The 12,685-nt window shown below is 36.2% G+C and overlaps 1 long non-coding RNA gene across 1 annotated transcript; it reads right to left on the bottom strand.

The window, feature by feature from the left end:
• Nucleotides 1–265: 265 nt before the first annotated feature.
• LOC144057596 (uncharacterized) lies at nucleotides 266–9,132 on the bottom strand. The gene is made up of 7 exons (XR_013295292.1): nucleotides 6,606–9,132; nucleotides 6,352–6,514; nucleotides 5,888–5,950; nucleotides 4,757–4,810; nucleotides 3,341–3,394; nucleotides 2,317–2,382; nucleotides 266–941 (listed from the first exon to the last, which is right to left on the bottom strand). It is a non-coding gene; the product is annotated as an uncharacterized LOC144057596 (long non-coding RNA).
• Between the last annotated feature and the right edge of the window lie 3,553 nt (nucleotides 9,133–12,685).

Here is a 12,685-nt window from a genome sequence, read left to right on the forward strand (position 1 = left end):
ATTTTCCGTAATGTCCTAGAATTAAAATTCTTTATTTGGGGACCTTTAGCAGATATGAGATTAAAATCGATCAATTATGTTCATTAATTACAAATCACACGCACGCACGCACGCACGCACGCACACACACACACACACACACACACACACAGGTTTGCCTCTGTGTATTATGAGGACATTTTTTCCAAACCTGTTTAATTTTTATTACGGGGACACCCCTTTCCGCTTATGCCAGAGAGATGGGACTTGCACCCAAAAATTTTTTTTGGGGTCGTCCAGGGAAATTTCACTTCAAAACTTGAAAAAACTCAACGCACAAAAAAAAGAAAAACCTGAAAAAACAGTAATTATGAGGACATAGATAATGAGCTAAATAAGCCACGCCCATGGCAAAAATGGTAATTATGAGGACCAACTCACATTACAAGGACAAAGTTTACACAACACACAGCAACCATGTCACTGAAGTGACTTGAAAGTTCTGGCATTCTGGCGTTACACAAACTGAAATGACATTGATGTGTAATGACTTACCTGATATAAGGTCGCATTGTTGTGCATAACAATACTGTGAAATGCAAAGTCATACCTGATCCTTGAGCACCATGTTACAACTTTAGGACAGACTGAAACTGGTATGTTAATAAAACAATGCTTCTTATGTGAACAGGTTATCTAGGTCAAGCACATCTTTGTAATGGATAAGTTAGACATGAAACCAGATGCAAAAGAGTCAGTGAACATTGAACATTTTATTCTTTAAAACATGACTACCTCTCATCTTAAAGATGAGCAGTTTTCTAATAGCTCATTACTGGAATACCTTCGGATTTCAGAATTTCTGAAACAGGTTCAATGTAGGAAGTGTCCGAAGTGCTGTGAGAATCTGGAACATATTCCTCTGCTGATGAATCCTCACTTGAACTGGATACATCAGCAACCTAATTTTTTAAACAAAAACAATTATTACATACATACAGACATACATATACATATTGTCGCTGTCCTGTGAAAAACACTTCCACCATATTTTCCAGACTATAAAGCGCACCGTGATACAAGCCGTGCCGCCAAGAAGGATCGCTACCGGAGAGCAGCCCGCGACCTAAAAATGGAAACGTGTTTTTCACAGGACAGCAATGATATCCATATATACAGTAGACGCACACATACATGTGCATATAAACAGCGGCTCTAAAATTGACACCTGCCGGATGCGGGTTAAAGTTCCTTTTGGCGGGTGGTCATAAATATTTACTAGCTTTACTTCGCTGTTACTTAGTGATGTTACACTCGAAGTAGAAGCTTGAGACAAGTGTCGAGCGCTCGCGGCAGAAGTAGCTCCCGCCATTGATGGGCTAATGTGCTAAAGTTCATTTACCAAAGATAGGTGGTCTTCATCATCAAGCAGTTTTGCATTTTTTATTTTTTTTGCAATCAACGGGATATGTGCCAGATGCTGGAGCAAACTAGAAAAGCATTTAGAACCTAAAGTTTGTGCATATACTAAAGATTATTATAAATCTAGTCACCACATTTATTCGAAAGATGAGATGAAGCATTTAACAAGAGGAATAGTTAATATGCTTAATCTATGGCATTGCCCCTAAAACGGGTCTTGTGTGATACAGTCCTTCAGTTACAGTAGACGTTTTCTATTTTACTGAGTCAGACAGTCGTTAAGATTGAGACAATTGCTCAACATTTAGCTGCTTGCAACTAAAGACAGCGGTATAAATATGGGTCATAATTTATCCTCTTGACTAAATTATATTCATTCAATGAAAATGCCTGCACTATTAATCCTGGTTGCGTGAAACAAAGATCCATTGCAGATACAAATAACACACAAGATAAAATACCCATCATGCCAGTCCATTCTAGTGCAGCGAAAGGTCCAAAACATAAAGCACATTTATCCAAGCTTGATACAAGTGAATAAACTACCTGATGTTTACACTTCTGTTTAAAAAAAAATTAAAAAATTATAGCGAGTTCACCTCTAAAATCCACCATAAATAAATTAATGGGAAAAAAAGATCACTACAGTGCATAATCTAAATCACCAAACTGCCAACAAATCTTCAATTTGAGATATTTTTAATGTTGACTTGTAGAAATTTTAGTCCCATACAAGCGTATTGTTGGATACAGTATTTTTAACGTCTTGGCAATACACATTGCATAAACAATTGTTGTGATTATATTTGTTAGTTATATAGTTTAGCCCTAGCATCTACTCTACACTCTTCACTCCTAACGTCTTGCTTCTGAAAACTGATTTCAACATCAATATTCAAAAAGAAATCTCGTCACCTGGTCAACTTTGTCTGTGACAGCTACGTCTTCAGCTATGTCTTCAGGTTGTGCGTCAGTTCAAACCTGGTACACATGAAGAAAAAAATACATATAAAATTCAATTCTTAGTAATACACAAGACTGTACCTGTGCATGTACACAGTTACAGTACATACAGAACAATGAAGAGGTTAAAGTATTGTGAATGCAAACTCATTTTATTTGCCATTACAAAAATAAATAAATAAATCCTTCTGCACTACAGGTTTGTGTAAATTGGTGACGTCTATTTTTCACAATGAAACAAAAACAAGAAAATACACAGTCCTCAGAGAATCCATACCTGACCAGAGTATGAATTGTGAGGACTGTATGTGTAACTCCAAGCCCTGAAAACTTATTTTACACTCACAGTGTATAAATACACTGTCCTCAGAGTGTCAGTTATTCACAACTACGACATTGTGAGGACTATGTATCTGCGAGGGCTGCTCAGTATTGACAAAACATGCGACATGGGTGTTTTATACAGTGATGGAGATTATTTAAGCATTTAACACATACCTAAAAAAAAAGATCTATCCATATACATTTTTATACACATACATATAGATATATATACTGTATACATAGCGAGACAGACAGACAGACATAGCGAGATGGACAGAGCGAGACAGATAGATATAGAAAATAAAGATAGAGATAAAGATAAAGAGATCTTTATAATCCAAAGAAAGAAATGCATGTTAATGCGGAAAAATAAGCATGCTCATTGTGATCTAATCTTATCCAATTAAGTTATTTTTTGTTAGTAATGCCCCTTGATACGGTTCTCTCGTATGGCGATGCGCAATTCAGGTAGTCTCTGATTGGTCAAAGTCAGACTAAAGTATACAATACAATATTCATTTGTTGCATGTCTTTGCAATACACATATTGCATGAGCCATTCGTGCGACAAGATATTTTTTTATATATTGTGCCAACGTCTTGCTTCTGAAAAATGTATTTCAACATCAACATTCAAAAAGAAATCTAGTCACCTGGTCAACTTGGTCTGTGACAGCCATGTCTTCAGGTTGTGCGTCAGTTGAAACCTGGTACACATGAAGAGAAAAATACATATAAAATTAAATTCTTAGTAACATGACTGTACCTGTGCATTTACACAGTTACAGTACATAAAGAAGAATGAATAGGTTAAAGTATTGTGAATGCAAACACATTTTATTTGCCATTACAAAAATAAATAATCCGTCAGCACTAGTGGTTTGTGTAAATTGGTGACGTCTATTTTTCACAATGAAACAATTAATAGAAAATACACAGTCCTCAGAGTGTCCATACCTGACCAGAGTATGAATTGTGAGGACTGTATCTGTAACTCCAAACCCCTGAAAACTTATTTTACATTCGCAGTGTATAAATACACTGTCCTCAGAGTGTCAGTTATTCACAACTACGACATTGTGAGGACTGTGTATCTGCGAGGGCTACACAGTATTGACATGCGACATGGGTGTTTTATACTGTGATGGAGATTAAACATTTAACACGGACCTAAAAAAAAGATCTATACATATACTGTATACATACATACTATATATACACAGTATATATATATATATACATATATATATATATATATATATATATACACATATACAGTATATATATATATATATATATATATATATATATATATATATATATATATATATACACACACACAGTATATATATATATATATATATATACACATACACACAGTATATATATATATATATATATATATATACACACACATACACACAGTATATATATATACACATACACAGTATATATATATATACATACACAGTATATATATATATACATACACAGTATATATATATATATACATACACAGTATATATATATATACATACACAGTATATATATATATACATACACAGTATATATATATATACATACACAGTATATATATATATACATACACAGTATATATATATATACATACACAGTATATATATATATATATATATATATATATATATATATATATATATATATATATATATATAGACAGAGAGACAGATATATAGATATAGACATAAAGATAAAGATAGAGAGATATTTATAATCCAAAGAAAGAAATACACGTTAATGCGGAAAAATAATCATGCTTATTGTGATCTAGTCTTATACAAATAAGTTCGTTTTTTTTAGTAATGCCCCTCGATGCGGTTCTCTTGTATGGCGATGCGCAATTAAGGTAGTCTCTGATTGGTCAAAGTCAGACTAAAGTATACAATACAATATTCATTTGTTGCATGTCTTTGCAACAGACATATTGCATGAGCCATTCGTGCGACAAGATCTTTTTTTTATATATTGTGCAACGTCTTGCTTCTGAAAAACGTATTTCAACATCAACATTCAAAAAGAAATCTAGTCACCTGGTCAACTTGGTCTGTGACAGCTATGTCTTCAGGTTGTGCGTCAGTTGAAACCTGGTACACAAAGAGAAAAATACATATAAAATTAAATTCTTAGTAACACGACTGTACCTGTGCATTTACACAGTTACAGTACATACAGAACAATGAATAGGTTAAAGGAATGTGAATGCAAACTCATTTTATTTGCCATTACAAAAATAAATAAATAAATCTGTCTGCACTACAGGTTTGTGTAAATTGGTGAAGTCTATTTTTCACAATGACACAAAAATAAGAAAATACACAGTCCTCAGAGTGTCCATACCTGACCAGAGTATGAATTGTGATGACTGTATGTGTAACTCCAAGCCCTCAAAACGTATTTTAAACTCACAGTGTATAAATACACTGTCCTCAGAGTGTCAGTTATTCACAACTACGACATTGTGAGGACTGTGTATCTTGCGAGGGGTGCACAGTATTGACAAAACATGCGACATGGGTGTTTTATACAGTGATGGAGATTATTTTGACATTAAATATGGACCGAATATATATATCTTCATAATCTAATTAAAGAAATACACGTACATGCGGAAAAATAATCATGCTCATTTTGATCTAGTTTTATCCAAATAAGGTTTTTTTTGTTAGTAATGCTCCTCGATACAATTCTCTTGTATGGCGATGCGCAATTAAGGTTGTCTCTGATTGGTCAAAATCAGACTCAAGTAGGGCCTGGCAATAAATCAAATTAATTGAATAAATTAAATTCAAATTGAATCGTTGAAAATTTGCTAAATCGTGAAATGTATTTTGTCTTCTGGATTATTAAAAACTGTTATAATGTTCTGTTACATCCAGATGTTATTGTGAGTTGAAATTTTGCACAAGTGGTGGCAGAATGCTGGATGGTTGGTTTAAAATACTTTTTATTTAATTTTTTGGCCATATCGCTTAGCCTCAGACTAAAGTATACAAACAATCCAATATCCATTTGTTGCACGTCTTTGCAATGCACATATTGCATGAGCCATTCGTGCGCCAAGATATTTTCCACATATTGTGCAGCCCTAGTATCTCCACCCTCCACTAATGTCTTGCTTCTGAAAACTGATTTCAACAACATTCAAAAAGAAATCTAGTCACCTGGTCAACTTTGGCGCAGTCTGTGATAGCGGTGTCTTCATCAGGTTGTGCTTCAGTGGAAACCTGGGGTAGATGAATAGAAAAATACCAATACAATTAAATTCTTACTAAGACTAGACTGCTATACTGTAATTTCATGTAATCATGAATGTGCGACCAGTAATTCTAGTATGTCACATGTATGAAACAATATCCAAATGTCATGATAAGCAATCACGATATGATAATCAACATGATATTGTGAGGTTAGCGATACTCACGATAACTGTAAAAGTAAAATAAAAAAATAAGTCACAATATTGTAAAAAAATGAAATAAAAACAAAAAAAATTATATTGAGAAAAGAATGTACTTTTGCTTTTGAGTTATAATTAATCTTTTATGTTTTGTCAAACCTTGCACGATAACCCCCCCACCCCCAAAAAAAACAAAATTAAGTGTGACAACACACCATATAAACATACCATAGTGTTTTTCCATTGTAGTGAAATTCAAACATGAAAACCTTCTGGGCATCATGATACACTCTCAGCCTGTTTTCACGTTCGTGTTTGCTTATAACTTCTCCTCGATATTCAGTAGGAAAGACTCCCTTCTGAAAGGAGCAGGAACTGAACACTCTTCGACCTTACAAAGAAAAAGGGATACAACAGAAATATTTCATTATAACAGTAATGAAAACTAGGCCCATACTAAAGAATCTTTTACCAATACTCACCTTTGAATGAATTAATATATTTTATGGTGAAGCCATCCTTGTCTTTACCTAAGGATGAAAAATATGCTACCTCTTCTTTGGGTTTAACTTTTGCCCTCTGTGGCCTCATGACTAACATATCTCACTGAAGATAATGATCTAAAGCTATAGAAAAAAATGAGTTTCAATCAGTTTGATAGGTAACTTGGTGCAGATGTTTTGAAGTTGACTTTCTGTGGACCATAATATCCTGTGCAGTGTGCAGTAAATGTGCCAACGAAAATAAAATAGTGGATAGCACAGCTCTGCTAAATATTTGCATAAATTAAATGTAATGAACACTAACAGACTTTACTGAAATATTTCTATTTAAAGAACAAATTTAAGTAAACACAAATGCAGCAATTTACCAATACTTCATTTATACTGTACTGGTAATACTAAACCATTGTATATTTTCACATCACAAACCAGCCTATCAAACCAACCTGTTATTGCTTTCCTCTTAAAAATTTCAATTAGCATTTATCTTACTCAACAGACGGTTAGCTCTGCTATGCTAACTGAGCTAACCGTCGCTAACAAAAGCGTAGCAATTCTAAATAATTAGCTGCAACCATCATAATCAACAGATGGTTAGGTATGCTAACGTTAGCTTAGCTGCACTTACACTGGACTTGCATTATAAATCATTTTCAGCAATGTACACAAGCGACCAACATTAAAATAAACAAGTTTCTGGAGGAAAAATTCGAGCTTCAAACCTACCTCATTAGCACAGCTACACTGCCATCACGTCTCGTGAAGTAATTAGAGCCGGGGGCGGTTCTCTATCGGGGCTGCTAGATGACGTCACTTCCGTACTCCGGGCAATATAATAAATCACATTTAAATCAACAAATTGGTTCAGTGTTGGATTATGAACTTTGTTGATAAGAGTGGCTATTGTTCTATGATTTACAGTGTCAATTAAAAAAAAAAAATAGATCACATTTAAAATTAACCCGAAAGGCTCATATACTAAATTAATTACCACAGACGAAAACAAAGGATATTATTGCTAGAATTATAGATAATTTTGTAATCGTTTAATGTGATTTCAGTTTGCTTTTTTAAAAAGTTATTATTATTTTTTTCATTAACGAAAATGTTTTTTTGCTTTAGTAAATAAAATAACCTTGCTGCTGTCACACAGTTGCTGTCCGAGGATGTTTTGGTACTATACTTTAGTAATGGACGCATGTGTTTTTTGGCAAAATTGTGAGCGAGCCCAGTAACTTGGCTTAGAAGCAACCCTGCAAATGAATGGTCACATGATGCTTTACTGTTGGCATGAAGCAGGACTGATGGTAGTGCTCATCTTTTCTTCTCCAGACAAGCATTTTTCCGGATGCCCCAAACAGTTGGAAAGGGGGTTAATCAGAGAAAATAACTGTAACTCTTTTTTCCTTATTTTGGTCTGTGTTTATGGAATCCCTTTTTCACTGGTCACACCAGGCCATCCTCCAAAAGTCTTACTCCCTCACCATGAGTGTAGATGGACTCATACCTGCTTACTGCCATTACTGAGCAAGCTCTACACTGGTGGTGATGTCCTTATCCCTGCAGCTAAATCAACTTTGGGAGATAGTCCTGGCTTTTGCTGGATTTTCTTGGGTGCCCTGAAGCCTTCTTCACTTAAAGTTTGTAAGGTCACTAAAGGAAATTACTTTAATTTTCATGGCAAATAGGGACTTTGCAATTCATCTAATCACTAGAACATTCTGGAGTACATGTACATGCAAATTGCCATCATAAAAAAACAATAATAAGTCAGCACTGCAGATTCTTAGAAAATCAATGTCATTCTCAAAACGTTTGGCCACTGGTGTACATACAGAAAGATGTTATACTGTAAAGGCAGGGTGGGATGTTAAATGATGAATTAATGTACGGCACTGACAGTTTCTCTGTCTCTGCTGTTAACCATTGTACATTTTTAAATAAACAACCACTGAAAGAATTAAATACTGAAATATATAATTAAATATCATAGGGTATTTCATTATTTAATTATTTACTTAGGAAATGGTGGCTGCAAAAAAAAAAAAAAAAAGGCTCTGTGTCTACAGACAAACATTCACAATACACAGCATTTTGAGAAAAAACTGAATTATGGAGACGTGCGTAATTGTGAGGACAGGTGATGGTCAGCCAATCAAATGCTGTGAAATATACACTGGTGTGAATTATTCATGAAGTGGTGCATTACAAGGACCTTCGTACAGGGAGCGCCATCAAATACACAAAAATACACAAATTCACGTAATTATGCTTTACAAGGACATTGGCTAAAACTTTGGATTTAAGCCTTCTACAGCCCTAGAAGCACTTCTGCATTGAAATAATTATGAGGACATGGGCTGTGTCCTCATAATTCAAAATGTCCTCGCAGCACGGCATGTATTCAGGTGAAATGTCCTCATAATACACAAAGGCAAACACACACACACACACACACACACACACACACACACACACACACACACAGACACAAAAAAGCAATACAAATTTACTCCCAACAACTGTCAAAGACAACCAGATATACAGTAACAGACAGGGCATATGGTGGTAAAGGATAGCTTGTTGAAACTGTAGTATGTCAGTCTCAGTTGCGTAAGGCGATGTTTTGAAGAAGAAAAAAAACTTTACCTCTGGATTAGGTCGGCTCTTTTTCCCATCTTTTTCAGACCTCTACACTCAAGCCATCTCTTCAATTGAACATCAGTATGTTTTTCAATGTCTATACCAGTGAATTAGTAGGTTCAGGCTCAGCAGACATCTTGCTTGTAGACTGTTTACATAAAACCAACAAGTTGTGGACCTCCAACAATAATAAAAAAAAATAGAGAAGCAAAGTGCCCTTAGATTGTGTAAATCGGACATGAGGAATCCCAAGAGTTTGTCAAGTGAAGTCATATTCTTTCCATTACCAAAGCCAAAAACGAAGTGGAGCAATGTTGTCAATGTATTAAACAGTGTCGACGGCCTCACCCTCAGCTAAATGTCTCCAAGATAAACAAGCATTCCTACATTTGCTCCAAGGTAAATGCCTGTAAGGTAGCTATTGACCATTTGCACCGACGTCACGTGATCATGTGACTGCCATATGATGGACGGTGGAAGGAAATTATTGTTGAATGGAAGTGGACCGGAGCAACTTAGTGACTCAGCGAATCAAAAGTGATTATTGCCCATAGAGCCATGGAATCTACTACTTCAACTGATGTTTGCCTGTCAGTCGAAGTTGCACATTTAGTTGGGTCTCATAGAGCGCAATATTTACTTTAGTTGGAGATCGCTAGTTTGAAAACAGCCCCTTACCTTCTGTCTGCTGTTTTTACCAAGTTCATCAAATTGCCGACTTTGCCGGAATTCATAGCGCACGACCTATATCATTATGTTGTCAATGCCGTCTCTCCTCCTTACACCAGGGCTGATTTAAAACCTTGGCGCTGGCTGGGTCAATGGGACGAGATGCTACGCTCACACCGGGGGACAATATACCTCATAATGCAAAGGTAAAACTTGTTTATCATGCTAACTGACTTATTTTTACACAGTCCGTTCTATATTGAAACGTTGTGATGATGTTATGTTACTATGTTTACTAGCATGGAAAAAATGATTAACGTAGTGGCAAGCTATGCAGTAATTTCATGATTATGACTCCGGCTCCAGAGTTTAAAACTCCAAGCAAAAAGACGAAATCCCCCATTATTAAACAGCCAAATGCACTTAATAGTTTTGAAGAAGGTGCATTTTAAAACTAAGCTGTGTGTTCGTGCAGTTGGAGTGGACGCTAACTATAATTAATAATAATTCATGTGATTTGAAACACGCAATTCGACACCTCTGTTACAATCTGTGTTAGAGTGTACGTTTATTTGTAAAATAAAAAAAATTACAACATTTATCTACTAACCTCGCAAAAAATTATTGCTGCAAATCCGTGAATACAGACGCTCCCCAACTTACGAACGAGTTATGTTCCGAGCGATCGTTCGTAAGGTGAATTTGTTCGTAAGTTGCTTCAGTGCTATATTTTGTACTATAATTTATGTTTAAAGAGAATACGGACAGTACTGTACTACGTATGTTAGAGAGAGAGAGCGAGAGACACACACAGTATGTACATGTACGTAATAAGATAAATAAAATGAAGTTTAACTTACTTTTGGAAGATGTACTCGATGCTTAAGGATTTGATGGAGGAAGAGGAGGATTTTATATCATGAGAGGTTCTTCGTCGTCGCTGGAATGGGCTTCAAAAGTTACTTCCTCCTCCGTAACTTCAATGTAGGAAGAAGTTGAGGGTCGAGGAGAAGAAGATGAGGGTTGATGAGTATCTTCCTTGGAGGATTTACTAGAAACTGGCCGAAAGAAGCGATCTAACGACGATTGCACAGTTTTCTTCTTTTTTCATCATAAATGATGCGGTAGCACTGTATGGCATCATTCAATTGATTTGCAACCTTTGTGCAACGTTCAATATTTGGGTCTTGCTGCTCGAAGAGTGCGATGGCTTTATCTATGAGCGACAGGCGTTTCTTCTTCTTCCTCCTCCTCAACACGTTGCTGAGCCTCCAATGCTGGGTGAGCTCTCACAGCGCCAAGCGCCGGTATTAGCGGCGGAAAGAAGCACTACAGTACTCGGAAAAAGGTGCGCAATACAAAATCTAACTTACAGCATCTCTTTCCGAACATTTTTTGGCATGCGCGTAGACATGTTCGTATGTACCGTTGTTCGTAACTCGAATGTTCGTAAGTAGGGGAGCGTCTGTACTGCCAATCCTTTTTGTTGATTGCTGCTAATCATCGGCGTCTTTTGTCTTCATTAGTAGGTATGCGATAAAAAGCAACATTTGGTTTACTCCTTTGTCTGTCCGTACAACCAACCGCAAAGCAAGATATGACCATTTTATAAGATAATCGATTAGATAAAGGACTTTACCTTGTATGAGATTCAATAGTTACAATAAAGGCAAGTGGCTCTTTTGCCGTCCAGTGTCTCGGAGGGGGCGTTCCCATGAAGGCTGTGACGTCACATGCAAAAGCTCAATAAAGGGCTAGGCTAAAGCCATATCGCAACTAAACAAGCTAAAACTCTTAGCTCTGTTGTCAAATTCACTTTAGCACTAGAGGCAAGATCATCCACAGAACTGAATGTCAATGTTATGATTATTTAATATTGTACATTATCAGGAAATTATTATCATCGGCCCGTCATCACCGAAATCGGCGAGTGCTTCCCCATTTTTGGCGAGTTCTTTATGATGCGACATCTCGTAAAAATAAACAGACTGAACTTGATCATTGTTAGTTAATGATGGCTGGGTAACTTCACGAGCTCTGTGATGTTGGTTTCATCTATTTACACAAGATAAAGCGCTATATAAAAAGCAGTCCATTTACCAAAGTGTACATAACATCGTAAGGCACTTATAACTTATTTTGTTTACGTCTTTCACTTAGCATTTAGTGTTAAAGTTAAAGTACCACTGATTGTCACACCCACCTATGCGGGGCGAAATTAGTTCTCCGCATTTGACTCAGCCCCTGAGGGAGCGGTGAGCAGTAGCAGGGGCTGCGCTCAGGAATCATTTGGTGAACTAACCCCCCAATTCCAACCCGTAATGCTGAGTGTCAAGCAGAGTGGCAATGGGTCCCATTTTCATAGTCTTTGGTATAACCCGGCCAGGTATTGAACCCACAACCTCCCAGTCTCAGGGCGGACACTCTACCACAAGGCCACTGAGCTCAGTAAACAAACTGTTACAGAGAAAGAAAAACAATCAGTTTATAGGTACATTTATTAAAAATGGGAATTATTTTCTGTGATTACAATTTACATGCTGAGAGAGACACCATTGATGTTTACTTCTGACTTATCTTGAGACCTGTATGCTTTAGCCTTGATAGTTCACAAGTCTGCTTTTCTGCAAATTTTAATAATATGAATATATCATTCCAGTGCATACCGTAGAACCTATTGCCACAATCTGGAAGATATTGCGCTTGTATTTCTCCCAAAACACTCACTGACATGCTTTGGTACGTTC

This window comes from Vanacampus margaritifer, chromosome 9 (genome assembly GCF_051991255.1).
Source record: "Vanacampus margaritifer isolate UIUO_Vmar chromosome 9, RoL_Vmar_1.0, whole genome shotgun sequence".
In the NCBI taxonomy this organism is placed as follows: Eukaryota; Metazoa; Chordata; class Actinopteri; order Syngnathiformes; family Syngnathidae; genus Vanacampus; species Vanacampus margaritifer.